At 44.3% G+C, this 21,712-nt stretch overlaps 1 protein-coding gene across 3 annotated transcripts in view; it reads left to right on the top strand.

Annotated features, from left to right (window-relative positions):
* Positions 1-660: 660 nt before the first annotated feature.
* The window catches only part of ndst2a (N-deacetylase/N-sulfotransferase (heparan glucosaminyl) 2a), a 565,725-nt gene continuing 544,673 nt past the window's right edge, over positions 661-21,712 (top strand). For all 3 annotated transcript variants that reach the window (XM_041176609.1, XM_041176606.1, XM_041176608.1), the window contains exon 1: positions 661-853. The gene's annotated coding sequence lies outside the window, so the exon portion shown is untranslated. The remainder of the gene's footprint in view (positions 854-21,712) is intronic.

Below are 21,712 nucleotides of genomic sequence, written 5' to 3'. Positions count from 1 at the left end.
GACGACGAGTGGCTCTAGGTAAATGGCTCCTGCAGAGGGCTAGCACAGACATGACGGGCTAGGCAGCCTCCTTCTGCGCTGGAAGCATCCTATGATATTTACAAGCCCAGTGCTAGATGCTGCTTTAACCCGGGACAGACAAGGGCCATTTTTCTGCTTTAACCCGGGACAAATGGAGACTTTGGTTTAGCCCGGGACAGGCAGGGGCTTTTCCTCTCTGGTTTAACCCAGCACAGAGAGGGACCATGCCACCACCTCCCCCCACCCCCCTCCCTCTGCTTTAACCCGGGACAGACAGAGGACATACTGCCGTGCTGCCCTCCTGGGCTCTGACTGGTTCGCCTCCTGCAGCATTCTGATACACATCCGTGTGAGCTTTCGATTCAGAGCCCAACCATCAGCGGCCGCGGAGGGGGGAAGGGGGTGATGGATCTAGAAGTCTCTTCATACATCCCGGCAGAATACATCAGAGATCACCCCTTTCCACGCAGCTCCCACTGGTGCTTGCAGATTTTTGCCTCGATCTAAAGCTCTTGGCAGCCCAGGTCTCCGATCTATTGTCCCTCCAGCCCTCTCTGCCTAATCATCCGAACCCCCCCCCCCACCACCCTCACTATTTGCTGGTGAATGGTTGGCGCCACGTCTGGCTTCAATGTAGCGATTCTCCGGCTATGGCGTCTTCCTGAAGCTGAGCCGGGCTTGCGGACCAGGCGCTGTTTTCTCTGGCTGTTTAAACATGATGTATTGATGTTAAAGGAAGGCAGCTTTGCTGCAGTCTCCTCCTCGGTGGCCCGGACCCCTCCGCCGACTTGGACTGGCCAGAGCTGCAAGAAAAGGCGGGGAAGGGGGGCAGGTATGTTGAACGCTGAGGGGAAGAAAAACTTAATGAGCGAAAATGCTCGTGTTGAAGTGGTTTCTTGCGCTGGGTTTTACTGTATCAACAGGCCCGGGTTACATTGTAATAGCTACAGATTGTATCCACGGGACTGACTGTACACTTAGTTTAATAGCTGAATTTCAAACTGTGCAGTTGCACTGGAAATTTTGTCCACCGCTTAGATCAGTGAAATAAATATATATTGCTCAGTAGAATTCTCAGTAGAATAGACTAGAATGTAGGGGATTCTTTAAAAAAAAAACTTTTTGAATCATCCCAGGCTTTAAAGCATCTTACGCTGGACAGTCAAACAGCATTTCTGCTTCTTGTTGATTTCAAAGGGCTTTTTTTTTTGCCTCCCTGGTGTTATTGACACAATGCGAGCCTTGTAAGTTTCGCCTGGCTCTGCTGTCCCCTTTCCAATAAACAAGCCCGCAAGAAACGCAGTGTAATTACCCTGAAATGTTTCGTTTCCCCAGCACCCCAGCATCATCATCATCATCATCATCAATGACAAAAGCTGCCTCGTGTGCTGGGGTGACTCTCTATCTTTACTCCCCCAGCCTTCTCTGGAAAGGGGGACTGGAAGCGGAGGGGGTATTCGCTGCTGAATCTCTTACTCAAAAGGTGAGCTTCTGCTATCAAAGCAGTAGTAAGTTCGGAGATAAAAACAAAAAAACTGCGGATGCTGGAAAGTTCGGACCCGCATTCTCAGCAGAGATGCCTCCAGTTCCAGCAGCGGTGTATCTTATTCGCGAAAGGGGAAGCCGTAAGCTTGATAAGCGCAGATCATTATCCGTTTGCCAAGAGTGTCTTTTTTGAGCCAGGCAGTTGATTGAAGACGTGTAAAGATTCTAACACAGGTTATTTCCGTTAACTTTATATATTCAGAGCAGAACCATAAATATTCGTGCTATATTTAAAGTTTTTTGTCAAATACATATGAGTAGCCATCAGGGTTACAGTGCAATTTTAATGTTGATTTCCGCCATGTGTTCATAAGGTTGGTTACATTGCAGTGGGCAGATTACATATTGTTAAATAACTGTGTGGTCTATTAGAAGATAAACAAAACTCAGCTCCTTTTGTCCACCTGAGAGATTAACAAGAAGGCATGTCCAATAGGTTCCTGAAAATATTGAAGTGTTTGAACTAGCATGTTTACAGATGATGTCTTGCTTTTCCCTGGGGCTTACACAGGTTGGGAGTAGAAATCTTTAAGAAAGACTTGCATTTATATAGAGCCTTTCTGTACTTCAGGCAACCCTGAAATGTTTTACTGCCAATCTCGTCCTTTTTGAAATGTGGCCACTGTTTTAAACCTGGCAGCCAATTTGTGCACAGCAAGCTCCCACAAGCAGCAATGTGATAATATCCACATAATCTGCTTAAGTGATGTTGGTTGAGGGATAAATACCGGCCAAGATATAAACAAAGCAAAAGGATTTTGCTATCAGAATTCAGTCACAGTTGAATGCAGCATTAGATGGCAAAGTATCTCTCTCCTTATTTACTTAATTTTTTTCATAATAGTTTTATTCAGATTTCCACACTACATTTGGTTTCATTTTGTTTTTCAGTAAAAAGCTTCTGAAGATTTGGGGATGTTTAAGGGCATCATAATATTCACCAGGAAGTTTCTTGCTAAACTACATTTACTTTTTTGTGAGGTTGATAGACTGAAGCGCATATTACAATGACCTTGTTTAAGTTGGTCAATAGAAAAGGTCCATTAACTGCAGGAACATGCACAGCAATAGCAAACTGTAGCTCATGTTTTAGGCTGTGTTTAGCAGTAGCAGCATGGTCCTTGACATTATGCACCAGGTACAGTAACATCTCCCCATCACACTGGAACAGAGTGGATACATGGTGCATAATAGAGTGAGAGGCTATTCAGCCCATAGTGTTGGTGCTGTCTCTTTGAACAAGCTATCCAATTAGTCCCATTTCCCATCCACCCCCTTCTCTTTTCCTACCACCCTGCACATTTCTCCTTTTAAAGTATAAACAGAAGATGCTGGAAATACTCAGTAGATCAGGCAGCGTCTCTGGAGAGAAATAGAGCTAACATTTTAGGTCAATGATGACCTTTCATCAGAATTGAGGAAAGATAGAAAAGTAATAGGTTTTGAGCAAGTGAAAGGGGTTGTGGTGGTGGGGAGGGGGAGAACAACAGGGAAGATCTGTAATAGGGTGGAGGGCAGAAGAGATTAAATGACAGGAGGCTTCTTGGTAATGGATAAAGCAAAGAAACAAAAAGCATGTCCAGATGAGGTATGAATGGCTGGATAGCAGCAGTCCAAATGCAAAGTAAGGAAAGAAACAAGACAAGATGGAGGCAGAGGTTATGATCTAAAATTGTTGATCTCAATGTTGAGTCCGGAAGGCCGTGGAGTGCTGAGTTGAAAGATGAGGCACCTATTCCTTAAGCTTGTATTGAACTTCATTGGAACACTGCAACAGGCCAAGGACAGATAGGTCAGAGTGGGAGCAAGGTGGAGAATTAGGTAGACAAATGACAGAAAGCTCAGTTTCATGCTTGCAGAATGAATGAAGGTATTCCACAAAACTCATCCAGTCTGCGTTTGGTCTCCCCAGTGTAAAGGAGACCTTTTCGAGCATTTATCCAATTCCCTTCTCATGTTGCTATTGAATCTGCTTCCATTACACTTTCAGGTAGTGTGATCCTGATCAGAATAACTCACTGCAGAAAAATACTCAGCTCATTTCCCTTCTGGATTATTTGTGTCGATTATCTTAAAGTCCTCCGGTTACTGATCCTCCTGTGAGTGGAAACACTTCCTCAATATCCTTACCGGCAACATATCTGCCTAAAACCTCACCTTAATGTTATGGTATTTATCTGTTGGTAAGGAAAGACTTGTTAATCTCAGTGTTAGTGCATGCATGTATCATGTATATATAGAGTGTATCCTTTTGCATTTTTATGAAGTGACTTGAATTCAGCAGCATGAGCTGTCTGAAGATTGGTGTTCACCATTGAGGCAGGACTCCAGAAGTAATGGTAGTGATCTGCCTAAAGGGCAGGTCCTCTCCTCTGTTCTCCACACTGGTGCATTCCTTGTCAGTTGCTCGTAGAAGGCTCCCATTTTCAATTTCAATGAGCTATATGACTATGGAAAAGAAGACATGAGGTGATTTCCTGTTGCCTTCCTCACGTGTGTCTAAAGGAAACACCAGTCAACTTCCTGAAGGATCCTGCAGACCGCTGTCCCTCAAGGTTCTAGCTTTTCTGCCATCACCACTGAAAACTTCCAGAGCAAGGGCCTTTACCTTGGCCTCCAGAAGCTTGAGCATGTAATTTAGGCTGATGACTTTTGTGCAGTACTGAAGGAGTGTTGCATTTTCAAAGATGCTGACTTTCTGACATCTGTACATAAAGGTGGGTGTTGAAGAAAAATGAAGATGTCCTGGCCAACATTCATATGTCAACCAACACTGCCAAAATATGATGAATTGGTCATTCATCTCTCTGCTGTTTATGGAACTGTGTTACACTGCACTTTGCTAAGGAAGGTAGCTGCATTTGTTCTAATAACAATAGTGATTGCTCTTGCAAGTAGTTTGTTGTTGTGAAGCGCTTTGGGGTCTTTTGAAAGGCACAATATAAGTGGAAAGGTTTTTCTTTACAAAATGGCAAAAGTGTAGGTGTGCGAGAATTGGAATCACAGTGGGTATCAGTCCCCTGTGCTGTGTATGTGAACTTCTGCTCATCTAGGTTATATTGAGAAATGTGCCTGTGTGGGGTTGATACAAAAGTTGTATTTTGACGACATTGAGTTCACAACTGAATTCTACAATGACCATTGCACATAAGAACATAAAAAATAAAAGTCTCAGTAAGCCAGGTAGCCCTTTGAGCCTGCTCCACTTTTCAGTAAGATCATGGCTGATCTGTTTCAACTACACCTTCCTGCCATATCCCTTAATTCCTTTAATACCCAAAAACCTATGGCCTCCTATCTTGAATATACTCAGTGACTGAGCATCTCCAGCCTTCAGGGGTAGAGAAGGGTTTCCGCATTGAACAATATTTGCAGTGGGATTCAAGCAGTGTTCTATTGCAATGTTCTTTAACCACCCGTTTTGAATATGCAATAAATATAGAAAATGCTGGACACACACAGTGGGTCATGCAGCATCTTGGGAGAGAGAAACAATTAATGTTTCAGACTGATGACCTTCAATCAGTACTCATTGAATACGAAGCGCTATGGTTCAGAATGCATTATATATCCTTCAGTTGAAAAGGTAGGAGGCAGTCCTGTAGGTGGCCTTCTCAACTGAAAATGAGGAATACAAGTTTCCATACCAAAATTACCTTATGCTGGCCAATGCAGTTTGCTGTGCTAATCGCCTCTTGTATTTATGTTTGATAATGTGCATGAACAAGATGAAAAGAGCAGGACTGGGGAATTTCCTTCACTGGAGAACTCGCTGCGATGCAGTTTTTGTGCATTTAAAAAAACACTTTTGCTTATTAAAATTACTTGTTACAATGTTAATTTATGATGCATCTCTGGCATAAGCAAGGCACTTCACATACAAAACTGCCCTGTGAAAATCAGCTGTTATTTTGTTTATATGCAGTTTTTGAAATTTGCCAAGTACTAAAATGGAGTAAATGCAGGAGGTTTATTTAAAATTGCTACCTGCGCCAATATTCAATTAAGTGGCCACAAGTAATGACTGCTGCATTTTATAACTTAGAAAACTTTTCTGTTAAAAGGAGTAGTAAATCTTCATTGGCCAGGACTTGTGATAAATATGTTGCTGAAGGGGCAAAATAATTTCTAATTTGCTTTTTGTTCTGAATCTAAGGATTTTGTTGTATAAAACTAACTTAAAATTGATTATGTACACCATAACTTAATGCAGTGGAACAAATTCAAATCATGGGTATTTTTCTCACATCCAAAATCTTTTGAAAGTCTATGGAGGCCATATAGCCTGAATTTCTCAATGTTTTTGGCTTGAAAGTAACGTTCAGATCCCCAGGATTGTTTTGGAAAAGTATCTCCTGATTCCTATTATGACCAGTGTCTTGGCGGTAACTTAAAGGCAGTAATTAATCAAGAGCTTTCACATTGTGTCCTAAATCACAGACACGTTGAACCGAAATCTGAGATTAGATTATAGCAACAAAATCACTTCCTACTTGTTGTGCTACTGTTCATAAATATAAATGGTTTTAATTTTAGTTTCCCGCTGTATGTACCAGCCATGCAGATCTTAGTTGGTGTGTTTGATGTCTTTGTATGGTACTGTAATATATGCATATATATTGTCAATTGTAACACTGTAGAGCTTGAATTATGCAGTCACTCACTGAGATCTTGTGTCTGTTATGCATACATTATCTCTACTACATCTCCCTCTCTCTCCCACTCAATCTCTCTCTCTCTCTCTCTCTCTGTCAGGCACAATGGGCCTGATTTTAACTGTGTGCGCTTGAATGGCTTTTGAGAGAGTTAAAATGTCACTCATTGTAATATCTGTACACAAGCTGGAATCCTCTGGTCCTTGTATTCTATCGTTCTGCGAGTATAGCTTCACTGCCCTCCTACAATGTGGTGCTTGTTCACAATGGCATTTAGAATTTCTGCAACACTGTATTTTGTTTTCCATTTTGGAAAGTGCTGTGTTAAGAATGATATGCAAGGTGCACAAGCAAAATGATGCCAGGAAACTCTGTAGAGTTTGAATAGATAATTTTTGTAGTGTTTGATAAGTGACTGGGAGCTTCAAGCTAAATTTGAGGCCTTTGATTGGTTTTCCACCAGTTCCTCATGGGTATTCCATTACTTTTTGACCTGTTTGCATTTGATCAGATACTAAGTTAAAATAAACACTTATTTTTGCCCTACAGAAGTATGTCTTCTTGAGGTGTGACACCCTTGAAAGGAGTGATGAATTAGAAACCCACTATTTATCTCCTTTCTGTTTGAATATTGCTAAAAAGAGAGACATGTTGCCAAAGCTTTTCATCTTGCACTCGTCAAGACAAATGCAAGAATGTCAAAGTTCAAACAATATCAATTTATACTACAGGAGAAAAGGATACTGATTTGTTGGCATGTACATCCCAACAATTGCCTGATTGAATCAAGTAGCATGTTACTTTGGTTGTTTGAAATAGACAGAGCACAGACTATGCTCAACAGCCCAGGCTTACAAAACCCAAAACAAAACATCTGCTGTTAGATGCGATAGGGCAGCACTTGCTGAACAATCCTAAGAGTGCTAATAGCTACACTAACAACAAATTTAAGATAATCAGTTGAGCTCGTAATGTGGCTTATTTATGCTTGCTCAAAGTGACATATGTTCTCTGCAAATATAAGGAATATGTTCAAGCCTTTCACCTTTTTTCAATTACCCAGGATCTTGAGGAGCCTGTAGTTCCCCGTTGCTTTCTCCATGGCAATGCCTCAGCCAGTCAGAGTTGGCTTGCCAACCAATCAGCACCCTTTCCTCCTGTAGTGTAAATTGTTGTGATCATTTGAAATTTGGCAACCTTGCATTTATCCTAATGAGTGCAAGATGAAAGGCTTTGGCAATATGCTTCTCCTTCCAGCAATATTCAAATTCTTTCTGTTTGTCAAGTTAAATTTGCTGGTTCATGTTCTCTGTCTCATTTTAAATATGATATATAAGCTTAAATTTCATATTCATAAGACATCAATAAATGACAACCAGCAAGGATGGGAAGGAATGTATGGATCAAATGAAAGACAGCTAGGAAGTGAAACCTCTGGTATTAATGACTAAAGCCGTATTCGTGATAAAAGATGTGGAGGGAACACTGTACATGTGGCCAAAAGGTGCATGTGGAGAGCTGAGTGTGGCACTCAGTGATATAACTGTGGGTTTGTCTGCTACGCAGCATGCTGTGCAGTGTAGCACAAAGACAGCAGTAAGTGTGCATCTGTGTAGATTTGTGGAGATTTACTCCTTTTGGGAGCTGCAATGTGCTGTAAAAGTCAGATAACAAATGATGGTTGATTTTTCCAACTTTCTCTTCAATTTAATTCCTGTCTCCTCCTCCTGAATCACCCTGCTTGCAGCTATGAGGCTGAGTTGTGCCAGTTCACAGATGCTCGTGTTTCCCCTAGCAGGAGAAATTGTCTGATGCCTAATAATCTTGCTAGGGTCACTAATGGATTACCAGCTAAATAGAAGCTGTCCAACTCCGGACTTATTTTAATGCATGGGTGAAATGATTAAAAAATAAATTAGCACAGGGCGCTAGAAATTGGAGGTCTCTAATATATTTATGCAATTAAAAATGTTTCAACCTCACAGCTCCCATTATTAGTTTTCATTTTTAACCTTTTCAAAATTAAGATTTTTAAAAAAATCCAGGGCTGTACAGTGATTACCACGTGCTCCTTTTGCAATCTTTTGTTCATATTTTCTTGCATTTGTGTTGCGCGGTCTCTCTCTCTCGCTCTCCCGCTCTCCATGACCAAGTATCATTTCTTCTCATCCTCTTGTACAATCATACATCAAAGAAGGAGGCCCTTCAGCCTATTATCCCTCTGCTATTAGTCCCATTGCACTGCTCTTTCCTTATTGAATCGATATCTAATTCCTTCAGAAAGTTACTATTGAATCTGCTTTTGCCACTCTTTCAGGGCATGTATTCCAGAGGATAACCATTTGCATTTCCCTACAGTTTCTCCTGCCAGTCATCTTAAACCTGTACCCCCCTGGCTGCCAGCCTTCCTGTCAGTGTAAACAATTCATCCCTAATCTTGAATGCCTGTTGTTAAATGCACATTTAGTGATGGCACAGCTGAGTGTGGAGAATCTCCTGACACAGGATCTGTAACCAGAAACTGTAATTATGTAGCTTTTGCAAAATTAGCTTTTATTCTGTTAATTTAGAGAAGGGATTTATTAGTTTTTGTTTTGCTCACATGTACCAGATGGTCCAGTGAGGCAACCATTTTGCTCTAGCTTTTGATAATCTCCTGCACTACTCATCACTAATATCTGGTTAGCAGAAGTTAATACTGTTGGCTACTTTAAAGATGTGTCTTGAGGACTCCTTTCATTAAAACCTCCCTTGACCTTGTAAGTATTGCAATCCTTCACAATGAAGTGCATGCTTGAGTTGTAAGTGAGAGCAGCTCTTACTAATTGAGTAAAGTTTAGGGCATTATTCTTAAGTATATATAAGAACTGGTTTCCACCGGGGGAAGGGAAGGGAAGGGAAAGGGGTTCTGTGCCAATGTTCTCAGGCTTATTCACAAAACCCAATGTTAAAGAAAGACTGACTCCAAATTCCCCCTTTACTCAGTGAATGAACAGCGAATTATAGCAGACCCATAGTTTTCTTTTAAATATTCCCACTTCATGGCTGCCTATTAGAAAAACAAAGTTTCCTCCCTTCTCCTTGCCCCTGGCCCAGCCTTAACAGGTTCTGCATCGAGCGGTGTTTGTTCACTGTAACAACTGAACTATACCCTGGATTCCTGGTGAGATTGTGCCATTCTGGCAATCTCTATAGTTATGCTTTTTCCAATATTGAACAGATGAAATAGGTGCGGGAGCAGGAGGTGTGGGAGCAGGGGGTACAGGGGGTACAGGGGGTGTGGGAGCAGGGGGTACAGGGGGTGCGGGAACAGGGGGTACAGGGGGTACAGGGGGTGCGGGAGCAGGGGGTGCGGGAGCAGGGGGTACAGGGGGTGCGGGAGCAGGGGGTGAGGGAGCAGGGGGTACAGGGGGTGCGGGAGCAGGGGGTGCGGGAGCAGGGGGTGCGGGAGCAGGGGGTACAGGGGGTGCAGGAGCAGGGGGTGTGGGAGCAGGGGGTGCGGGAGCAGGGGGTACAGGGGGTGTGGGAGCAGGGGGTACAGGGGGTGCGGGAGCGGGGGTACAGGGGGTGCGGGAGCAGGGGCAGCAGGGGGTGCGGGAGCAGGGGGTGCGGGAGCAGGGGGTGAGGGAGCAGGGGGTACAGGGGGTGCGGGAGCAGGGGGTGCGGGAGCAGGGGGTGCGGGAGCAGGGGGTACAGGGGGTGCGGGAGCAGGGGGTGAGGGAGCAGGGGGTACAGGGGGTGCGGGAGCAGGGGGTACAGGGGGTGCGGGAGCAGGGGGTGAGGGAGCAGGGGGTACAGGGGGTGCGGGAGCAGGGGGTACAGGGGGTGCGGGAGCAGGGGGTGTGGGAGCAGGGGGTGCGGGAGCAGGGGGTACAGGGGGTGTGGGAGCAGGGGGTACAGGGGGTGCGGGAGCAGGGGGTACAGGGGGTGCGGGAGCAGGGGGTACAGGGGGTGCGGGAGCAGGGGGTACAGGGGGTGTGGGAGCAGGGGGTACAGGGGGTGCGGGAGCGGGGGTACAGGGGGTGCGGGAGCAGGGGCAGCAGGGGGTGCGGGAGCAGGGGGTGCGGGAGCAGGGGGTGAGGGAGCAGGGGGTACAGGGGGTGCGGGAGCAGGGGGTGCGGGAGCAGGGGGTGCGGGAGCAGGGGGTGAGGGAGCAGGGGGTACAGGGGGTGCGGGAGCAGGGGGTGCGGGAGCAGGGGGTACAGGGGGTGCGGGAGCAGGGGGTGTGGGAGCAGGGGGTGCGGGAGCAGGGGGTACAGGGGGTGTGGGAGCAGGGGGTACAGGGGGTGCGGGAGCGGGGGTACAGGGGGTGCGGGAGCAGGGGCAGCAGGGGGTGCGGGAGCAGGGGGTGCGGGAGCAGGGGGTGCGGGAGCAGGGGGTACGGGGGTGCAGGAGCAGGGGGTACAGGGGGTGCGGGAGCAGGGGTTGTGGGAGCAGGGGGTGTGGGAGCAGGGTGTACAGGGGGTGTGGGAGCAGGGGGTACAGGGGGTGCGGGAGCAGGGGGTGTGGGAGCAGGGGGAGCAGGGGGTGCGGGAGCAGGGGGTGCAGGAGCAGGGGGAGCAGGGGGTGCGGGAGCAGGGGGTACAGGGGGTGCGGGAGCAGGGGGTACAGGGGGTGCGGGAGCAGGGGCAGCAGGGGGTGCGGGAGCAGGGGGTACAGGGGGTGCGGGAGCAGGGGCAGCAGGGGGTGCGGGAGCAGGGGGTACAGGGGGTGCGGGAGCAGGGGCAGCAGGGGGTGCGGGAGCAGGGGGTGTGGGAGCAGGGGGAGCAGGGGGTGCGGGAGCAGGGGGTGCAGGAGCAGGGGGAGCAGGGGGTGCGGGAGCAGGGGGAGCAGGGGGTGCGGGAGCAGGGGGTACAGGGGGTGCGGGAGCAGGGGGTACAGGGGGTGCGGGAGCAGGGGGTGCAGGAGCAGGGGGAGCAGGGGGTGCGGGAGCAGGGGCAGCAGGGGGTGCGGGAGCAGGGGGTACAGGGGGTGCGGGAGCAGGGGCAGCAGGGGGTGCGGGAGCAGGGGGTGTGGGAGCAGGGGGAGCAGGGGGTGCGGGAGCAGGGGGTGCAGGAGCAGGGGGAGCAGGGGGTGCGGGAGCAGGGGGTACAGGGGGTGCGGGAGCAGGGGGTACAGGGGGTGCGGGAGCAGGGGGTACAGGGGGTGCGGGAGCAGGGGGTACAGGGGGTGCGGGAGCAGGGGGTACAGGGGGTGCGGGAGCAGGGGGTGCAGGAGCAGGGGGTACAGGGGGCTATGCCAGTCAGTAAGATCATGGTTGAACCTCTACCTTCAACTTAATTTTCCTGCACTATCCCCATAATCCTTAGACTTTTGGGAACATGGAGAATCTATCGATTTTTATCTTGAATATACTCAACAACTGAATATCCACAGCTGTCTGGGCCAGAGAATTTCAAAGATTCATAACCCTATGAGTGAAGAAATTTTTCACCTTAGTCTCAAATGGCTGAGACCTTTGTCTGAGACTGTGACCATTAGCTCTAGACTCTTTGCTAGGTGGAACGGCTTCTTGGCATCTATTCTCTCGAGCCTGTGAAAATTTTTCAATGAGATCCCCCCTTGTTCTTCTAAACTTTACAGAATATAGGCCCATCCCACTCAATAACCATAATTAAGACCCCAGAGTGATTCAATTCACTTAACGACAAAGCCTTAGATTGTCCTAAAGTGCGCTGATCTAGGGTGGGACGAACACTAGCATTTAATTTGGCTTCAGTCAGCAAGGAGTCCTACTGCCTACTGGAGTACATCATGTACAGAAGGAATGAATAGAATTGGATTCAGTCCTCCAGAGTTCAATAGCAACCCTCTTAGTGCGCAGTGTGTAATCTTTCACATGAAGCTCAATCACTTGAGGGTGATATCTGAGTAGCTCTAAGAGTTGGCCTCTTCAGTAGAGGAGTGGAGAAAATAGGAAGGAGGGGGCTGAATAATGAAGATCTCCAAGTCTCCCATTCCTGGCGCCTCCTGTATGTGCCTCTCAAGCCCAGGAAGTGTGGAACTTCTGTGAACATCAGCAACCTCTTTGCATTATCAGTATAAGGAAAACCCTTACTGTGGGTGTTTGCATGTGTGCTTTTTCAGTTTTGTGGTTTTTGTGGCTTTTCGTCTAAACAAGCAGCTTCCTGACAGCTAGTGGGGCATACAAAATGCACTGGCTTGGCATCAACATTGCTGGAGTACTGCAACCACTTGATAACCTGTAAGGCAATGACAAACCTCTGCTCCTGGCAATGTGGTTACTTTTGACTGACAGCTTTAAGAACCTTTGGGGGAGGGTGGGGTCATTGGACTTGAAGCAGAATTGTGCAGATGGGGTACCACGTTCCGTTCTGGACTGCGCGATTAACAACTTCAGATTTGAGACTGCTAGCTTGAGTGAGCTGAGACATTCTTTGGTGGAATGTTATTAACTGCATGTTCCTGCTTCACTGAACTCTTTTGTTTATATTGAAACAAATACCTGAACTGAATTGGTTGAAGTGACTGTCCTTGTCTTATACCGGAATACTTTACAACAATAAAACATGCATTTGTGTAGCACCTTTTGACATGGTAAAACATTCCAAGGCACTTTGCGTTATCAGACAAAATTTGACGTCCAGCCACATGAGATGATATAAGGCTAGATGACCAAAAGATTGGTTGAAGTGGTAGATTTTAAGGAGTGTCTTCAAGGTGGAGAGGCTTAGGGAGGGAATTCCAGTGCTGAGGGCCTGAGACTGTAAAAGGTCTACCTGAGTTGTACAGGTTCATGCTAGTGAAGCATGTGCTATAATATTGTTGACTACACTGCTACCTCCACTTCTTGTGAATTCCTAATGCCACAGAAACTATTGACTGGGAGTTTACATGGAGCCAGTTGGGGCTTAATTTGATTTACCTTAATTTACAAAAAAGACTGTGGCTATCCAAGTGTTTTTGTGAAGTACCCTACCTGCACTTTAAAATTACAGGCATTTTGGGGTGAGTTTGGGGATGGATTCAGGGCAAGAATGCACTTTTACTGTTAATATTCTAAATATTATCAGTATTATAAATCCCATGCACCTTTTGTTTAAAGGGTTGCCAACCCTCCAGGTTTGGCCAGGAATTGACGATCAATCTCCAGGACCCTGCTCTGTGCGACTCTGGAGAAAAATTATTGGGACATTAAAAAAATTATTTTTTTTTGTTATTCTCTTTAAATATTTCCCTTTATGAGATATAAATGTATTGAATATGGGGGAAAAAATCTCCAAGTCACTTATCATCCTGGCCTAGATATTTATTGATGTTGATTTGCTATCTTTGGAGTGCCCTACCTAATAAGCATCGAGGAGCACATGAATACTCTCGTATAAGGACCTGGCACATACAGGGTTAATGCGAGGCTGAGTACAGTATTGCCCACACATTGATGTAAGGTGGCACATGACCCAGACCCAGGGGTCAGCGTGGTGTTGGGCAGACATGTATAAAAACCTAAGCATGGTGATATCTCCTAGCCTGCTCCCTTTACTGCACATGGGTAAATAGTTCTACTTGTTAATATAGACTTAGTTATCCTACTGAAAACTACAAAGACTTCTTTAAGAGACACCGTTCTGTAGCCAACACCCTCCAAACAAATATGAGGCCTTCAGCATTGCTGGTGGCACCAGGATCGCTGCACTTTAAGAAGTGCCAAGGATCTCTGAGTACCATAATTAGCAGGATTGAAAACCACAAATCACAATATTCGAAAACTACCGAACAGAAACAGTATGTTTTAAGCAAATTCAGACCTCGGAAAAGGAATAGACAATTAAATTGTTTTTTTAAAATTGTTCACTTTTTTTATTCTATACAATTCAACAGAAAAATACAGTTTAGAACAAACAGATAGGAACATAAATAATTTACAGCAAGTTAGAACTTGCCCATAAAATTGCCAAGCCCTTGGTCTTGAGAATCAATTCTTTCTTGGGGCTGGGCATTGCAGTTAGCTCCAAGCTTGCTGTCAGTCATCCTCTTGGACAGTACATCAGAATGTATGTGATTTTATTCATCATTGTGTCCTGCCCTGTCCGCTCAGAATCCTACCCACTGCTGGTTTACTTGCTGCTTTGGCCTGTTGTGGTTTTTATTCCTGGCCCACATTGACCTGCTTTGACCAGACTGCTCAAATGGAGGGCAAGTGCCAATCGTATCTAGCTGATCCAAACTGTCTGTTTTTATTGTTGTAAGCTGTCTGTGCACTTGTATATAGTTCAAACACAGTATGTTCTCTGACTTAGACTGAGGAATGCCACACACGACTGTTCCATATTGCAGTCTATTTGAGAAATGCCTTCAAAGTTTCAGGTTGATTCCTGAACTTGGAACTTTGAAATTAGCGTACAAATTTGTAGTTTCAGACTGACTAAGGAAATCTGCTTTTTCCTTTGCATAACATGCTTACTTTTTAGGATTCTGATTGCAATGCTCTTCTAGTTCAGTGTATTTGAAAATACTCATTTTCAACTGCAATTGTACCATAGCCTTTGAAGTAAAAGTAACATTTCTTATTGCCTTTTTTTTGGCTTGTGGAAACTTTATGGTGTCAATCAATGGGGTCCTTTCGAAAGTAATGGGAGAAGATTCTCAAAGTAACCTAATCTACATTTGGAAAAAGAGGTAATTAGAATAATTTGGCTGTTAAAGCAGCAATTTTAAAAAGTAGGGTTTGATTTCTGACTTGGTGTCTCTATGTGAAAAATTATACCAGTGCTACTTAATTCCCTTATTAACCTCCTGTCTTCACCGTGGAAATTACATTGAGCTGGAAGCTGTTTGGTTGAGTATGTTCCTTTGTATTTCACTAGGTGTATAGTTTTATTTCTTTATAGTATCTATATGTGTATACCATGTAAGATATATACGATGTCTGTAGGGAGTGGCGAGTGCATGATGTGTCTAAAAGCCGATTGGCTCAAATATAACCTCATTTTTCTACTTCTAATGGTTCATCACTGATGGCCCAGGAGTTTCCTTGAAGCTGTTTGTGCTCCATTGTCAGATAGGATTCCCGCCCCACTTCTGCTGAAGTTATGTCAGCACAGCGGGAATGGCCCCAAAGACATACCCCCCGACATTCAGTGCATCTGCCTCTTAACAGCTGCAGAACCTGAGTACCCTTCCTAAATTGCCTGTGAGCCAAGCACCGAGTAGCTAAGTATTCTATGTTTCTATACTCTCCTCAAGCTACTGACCTCAAGACGTCCATAATCAGATGTGTTTTCTCCGACCTTTATAATAAATTAGAGCTATATTGTTGGGCAGTGCAGTTGATCAGAAATGAGTGTAATTACTGCAATACTTGTGTAATTTGTACATCCAGCAGTGGGACACGTTTCTGACAGTGGGGGCTGTCACTATATGAGGCATAGTCAGTATTATAAAAAACCTTGAGATGACTTGAACCCTAGTGCTGCACCAAGCAGTTTGGGTAACTGTCCGAAAGGTGAGATGTTATGGTTAAGAACTTGCCTTCCTGTTCATGGAAACAATTTTTCTCTATGTCAGCAACTGGGTGTTGGAAGATGACAGTGCCTTTGCAAAATCTTCCGCTGTTTCCCATCTTCCATTATTCTCTATCTTCCTATATTTACTTTCTTTATCTCCTCTTTATCTTCCAATAGTCTCTATCTTATCTTTAGCTTCCAGTATTCTCTGTCTTCCTGGTGGCAGTTAAAGAAAGTTGCAGCCTTGCTCTTCCCTTCAAATGTATATTGAAATTAAAAAAAAATCTTCTGCTGTTTTCTTCTCTCTCTCTCTCTCTCTCTCTCTCTTGAAGATGTTGCTACCAGTTCCTCACCCACACATCCATTATTTATTTCTGAGCTGTGAGCAGGCTGGTATTAGGACAGTGGGCAATTCTGAGGTTGTCCTATGGCCAGGATCACTAGGTAGTGAGCTAGAGCAGGGTCCACGGCTGTTTTGTCACATCCCTACCTAGAGTGCCTGCTGTGGTAGTGAAAGGAACCATATAAATGCAAGTTTTTTTCCCTTTAGTGATGATGAGGTCAGCTAGTTCAATAGTTTTGATTCGTTGGGGAGTGGCACCAGTATTGGGGAAAGAGGGAGCTGTGGGATGATTATCACCTGAATATCCTGGTGAATCAGATCTAGAGTGCTTTTAAACTGAATAGCGGGTGGGACGTGTTTGAGGTGTTGGGGAAGGTTGGCGGGTGGTGGATGGTGGATGGGTTCATGTGAGGGGAGGTTTGGAAAGTTAAAGAGAAAGGACGAGCCAATAGTGCAGGGTAACAAAATGGGTAATGGTACGCAGAGTGTGATAGGAAGGGATAGAGTGTACAAACATACAAATGCACCACAAATATGGTCAGCGTAGGGGAAAGTGCCTTTAAGCTGAAAGAGGGGGTGGAGGGTTCAGATGGAGGGAGGTTTAGAAACCCAAAGATAAAAGTTGAGACAGTAGAGAAATATATATTGATGTGGGAAAAGACAAGCTGACTGAGACAGGAAGGGACAGAGATTTTAACAGTAATTCTGCACAGAGAGTAAGGTCCATGCAGGGAACGGTCGTAAAAAAAAATTGAAGTCACTTAATCTGGATGCGTGTAACATCTGCAATGAAGCTAGATGAACAACATCACAAGTAGAGATGAATGGTTTAGATGTAATTGCCATTACAGAAACATAGTCACAAGGCGACCAAGGTTAGGAAATAAATATTTTGAAGAGAGGGGCAGAATGGAAAAAGAGCAAGGCTAGCCCTGATAGTAAAGGATGACCTAAGGACATTGGTGAGAAAGGATCTTGGCTCAGAAAATCAGGAAGTGGAATCAGTATGGGTGTATCAGATTAGGAATAGCCAGGGTTGAGAAATGCCGGTGGGAGTCGTTCACAGGGCCCCTAACAGTAGTCATAGCATTGGACAGAGAATTAAACAAGGATCTTCTGGAGCTTGTGACAAAGGCAATGTAATAGTTTTGGTGCATTTTCATCTTCATAGAGACTGAGCCAATCACATTCGCAAAAGTGGTCTGGAAGATGAGTTTGTGGAATACTTTTGTGACAGTTTCCTAGAGCAATATGTTGTGGAACCAACTTGGGATAAAGCTACTTTAGATCTACTGTTGTGAAATGGGGCAGAGCTAATTAGTAATGTCATCATTGAAGATCCACGGGGAAAGAGCGATCATAATACAATTTAAATCCATATTTAAATCTGAAGGCAACATATTCCAATCGCAAACAAAAAATCTTAAACAAAGCCAGTTACACAAGTGTGAGGGGAGAGATGGCTAGAGTGGATTGGGAAAATTGAATAAAGGTATGGCGATAAATAAACCATGGGAAATGTTTAAAGAACCATTGGAATGTTTGTTTGTTGAACATTTTGAATTGAGAAAGATCCATCTGTGGTATATTAAGAAGGTTGAGGATAGTATTAGATTGAAGGAAGAGGCTTATAATGTTGCAAAGAATAGTAGTAAGGCTGAGAATTGGAACTGGTTTAGAAACCAGCCAAGGGCCATCAAAAAGTTGAAAAAAAGTAGAATGAGAGTAAACTAGCCAGGCATATAAATAAAGATTGTAAGAGCTTTTGCAAGTAAATAAAAAGGAAGAGAATAGTTAGTGAACATTGGTCCCTTAGAAGCAAAGATAGGAGAAATTATCAGGGAGAATGAGGAAGTGGCAGAGATGTTGAACAAATATTTTGTGTGTCTCTTCACAGTAGAAGACACAAGTTACATACTAGAAATAGAGGGTAACCTAGTGGATAATAAGAGTGAGGGAATTAAGGTAATTAATATCAGCAGCGAAGTAGTACTGGACAAGTTCAGAAAATCCCAGGATCTAACGGCCTACACCCTAGGGCAGTGCTTTCCAAACTTTTTCTTGGTGTGACCCCATTTTAATGCCCCAGACCTCATGTGAGCCCAGAGTGAAAAATTTGAGGGGGCTACGAGAATTGTTGAGACCGGGTTGGGAGGGGTGTGTTTGAGCGTGGTAGGAAGTGTTAAAACTGTAGGGTCATTCTTTGAAAAATGAACACCAGGGTTTTTCTTGCAGCAGCCATCAGGCCTCAGAGATCTGTCCGTTAGACCATGCCCACCATTAGAAAGAGGCACAAGAATTTAAAGAGGCTTTGCAGCTGTTAATATTCAGTCTGTGCCACAGCTGCCATTGTTACCTTGGAGCTTGTGACCCCAAAACCTTCTTGCGCACCCCCACTGAGTGTCATGTTTTGAAAACCCAGACCTGAGGTTCTAAAAGAGATAGCTGTAGAGATTGTGGATGCACAGGCTGTTATTTTCCAAAATATCCTAGATTTTGGAACAGTCCCAGCAGGTTGGAAGTTAGCAAATTCACACTGCTATTCGAGAACGCAGGGAGAGAGAAAATATGGAACAACAGGTCAGTTGGCCTGACATCCATCATCAGGAAAGTGCTGGCATTTATTATTAAGCAATTCTTAATGCACTTAGAAAAGCATAGTATGATTACAACAAATCAACGAAAGGGAAATTGTGTTTGACAAATTTATTAGAGTTTTTTGATGCAGCTATTAGGGTAGATAAAGGGGAACCAGTAGATGTAGTATACTTGGATTTCCAAAAGGTATTCAACAAGGCGCCACACAAAAGGTTAATACATAAGATAAGGCTCATGGAGTTGGGGAGTGATATATTCGCATGGATAGAGGATTAGTTAACGGACAGGAAGCAGACAGTAGGAATAATTGGAGCATTTTCAAGTTGGTGGGCTGTGACTCATGGAGTACAGCAAGGATCAATGCTGGGCCTCAGCTATTTACAATCTATGGGCTTAATTTTCCCCCCTATATTACTGATAAAGATGCAAAGACAGAGTACCTTAAGTTTGTTGAGGATACAAAACTAGGTGAGAACCCACGCTATGTGGAGGACTCAGAGACTGTGAAGAGACACAAACAGGTTAAGTAAGTGAGCAACAGATGGCAAATGGAGTTGAATTTGGGGAAATGTGAGGTTATTTGCTTTGGTCATAAGAATAGAAAAGCAGAATCTTTTTTAAAAGATGTTCAGAGGAACTTTTGTGTTTCTTATACGAGCATACACAAGGTCAGCATGCAGATACAACAAGCAATTGGGAAAACAAATGGCATGTTCACCTTTATTGCAAGGGGATTGGAGGACAAGAATAAGAAGTCATACTGCAATTGGGCTTTGGTCGGGGGCGGGGGGGTGGGGTGGAGAGAGAGAGAACACATCTGGAGTACTGTGTGCAGTTTTGGCCTCCATATTAAAGGAAGGACAGACTTGCATTGGAGGCAGTACAGTGAATATTCACTAAATTGGTGCCTGGGATGAGAGGCTGAGTAAATTGGATCTATATCCTCTGTGGTTTAGAAGCATGAGAGGTGATCCCACTGCAACATTCAAGATTCTGAAGGGGCTTGACAGGGTAGACACAGAGATTGTTTCTTCTGGTTGGGGAATCAAGAACAAGGGGATATAGTCTTAGGATAAGGGGCTGATCATTTAGGACTGAGACGAGGAGAAATTTCTTCACTCGGAATTTTCGAGGGTTGTGGCTGAGAGAGACAGGCCTTTGGTCTCTAAGGGAATTGAGGGATATGGGGAAGGGGCAGGAAAGTGGAGTTCAAGCCCAAGATCAGCCATGTTCATATTCAGTGGTGGAGCAGACTCCATGGGCCATATGGTCCACTCCTGCTCCTATTTATGTTGTTCTTACAGAATGAAGGCAGAACCAGATGTCTTTGTGGCCTTAGTGCCTCTGATACTTGTTGGATAAATCTATAGAGCTCTCTGGGAACCAATTGAAATTAAATCTAATTGAAAATTGTAGTTATGAATTTAGAACTAGATATAATTGGATGATGTTATGGTTCCTGGCAATATGCCTGATTTTATAGTCGAATGATTTTTAGTTCTAACCGAAATGACATTATAGTGAATTATTGTATCTTTTTGTTCTTAATATAAATATATATATATTATATATATAGGCTCCCACACCTCCCATTCTTGTGACATATATATTGATTCACAATGCTCTTCCAAAGGGCTGTGTCATTTGTTAGATTAGCATTATTATGTAGAATTTATAGAGAGAATTTATAGCACACAAACAGGCCATTTGGCCCTACAGGTCTATGCTGGTGTTCATATGCAACATGAGCCTTATCTCACCTTACTTCACCCAGCCTGTCATCATATCCTTCAATTCATTTTTCCCTTATCTGGCAGCAAGTTGCACATTGTGACCAATTCCAATTCCTGATTGGACTTATTAGTGGCTATCGTTAATTTATGGGCTCTAGTTTTGGTTTTCCCACAAGTGGGAACATTTCTTTGCCTGCCCTATCAGGTCCACTCAAAGTTATAATGACCTCTTATCACATTGCTTCTCTAGAGAAAAGTGCCCTGGCCTATTCAGCCTTTCTTGAGAATAGTGGTGTCGTCCTTGTAAATCTTTTTGGCACCTTCTCCAGTGCTTCCAGGTCTTCATGTAATATAGAAGACCAGATGTGTGCACCATTCACCAAGTGTGGTTAGAGTAACTTCATCAGGTGGGTGGTAAATTTGAACTCTGCCCTGAGCGATGGGTTTTGAATCTTCTGTTTTGCTTTCACACGGACCGCAGGAGAGTGGCTTCAGAATCCATGTAGCGGCAATGCTAGAGCTGTCATCCATATCCCAGCAGAGTCATAGATGTATTGCAAGGTGGCTCAATGACGGAGCAACTGGGATAAGATGGTCAGTATAAATGCCAATGCGTAGTGTAACTTTCTGACCCTCCATCCAAACTAAATGAGCGCCAGTGGCAAAATGCTGTTAAGAAAGAGTTGCTGTCCTTGGTGCCAGTATTGTTTTGTATTGGCAGATGATGATAACATTGAATCTCTTAGGGAATTATATGTACCATAACTCTTAAAGCAGAAAGCTGCTTCATGTACAGTTACCTCTGATAATGATTTGACTAATTTCTTGCATGTTTCAGTGGGATGGTTGTGCGAAGTAGAATTGGGTGGTGGCATTAATTTGCATTGACTGAAGAGGCCTTGAATGTATGAGCTTACCCAGTACAATTTGGTTATATCTGTCAATGTCCAACTGGATGAATAAATGGCCCTGGGCATCAGGAATTGTAGACTAGCACCCGGCAATTTGTATGGATGAGTGGTAGTGAAAACAGATAAATCATTATACTTTCCAGCAGATCCTCCTGGGAATGATGCTGCTGAGCAAATTTTGAGACTGTCTGAATTTGACTAGTATGCTAATTATTTTGGCTGCAGAATATATAGATCTCCTACTTAGCTGATTTTGCTTCATTTGCAAGATCACTTAGAATTGAATTTTTTGAATGCATATTTTTCAACAGGTTTCAATTCTGCTGAAATCACATTAAATTCCACTTTCAATTGTAAACCATGATTCCACTCCCTCTTTCGAAGACAGCTGATGCTTGTTTTCTTTGGAAGTATCTTTTTCAATATGAAGTGTCATTTT

Source organism: Carcharodon carcharias, chromosome 28, assembly GCF_017639515.1.
Source record: "Carcharodon carcharias isolate sCarCar2 chromosome 28, sCarCar2.pri, whole genome shotgun sequence".
Lineage (NCBI taxonomy): Eukaryota > Metazoa > Chordata > Chondrichthyes > Lamniformes > Lamnidae > Carcharodon > Carcharodon carcharias.
This window is presented reverse-complemented; position numbering and strand designations above follow the sequence as displayed.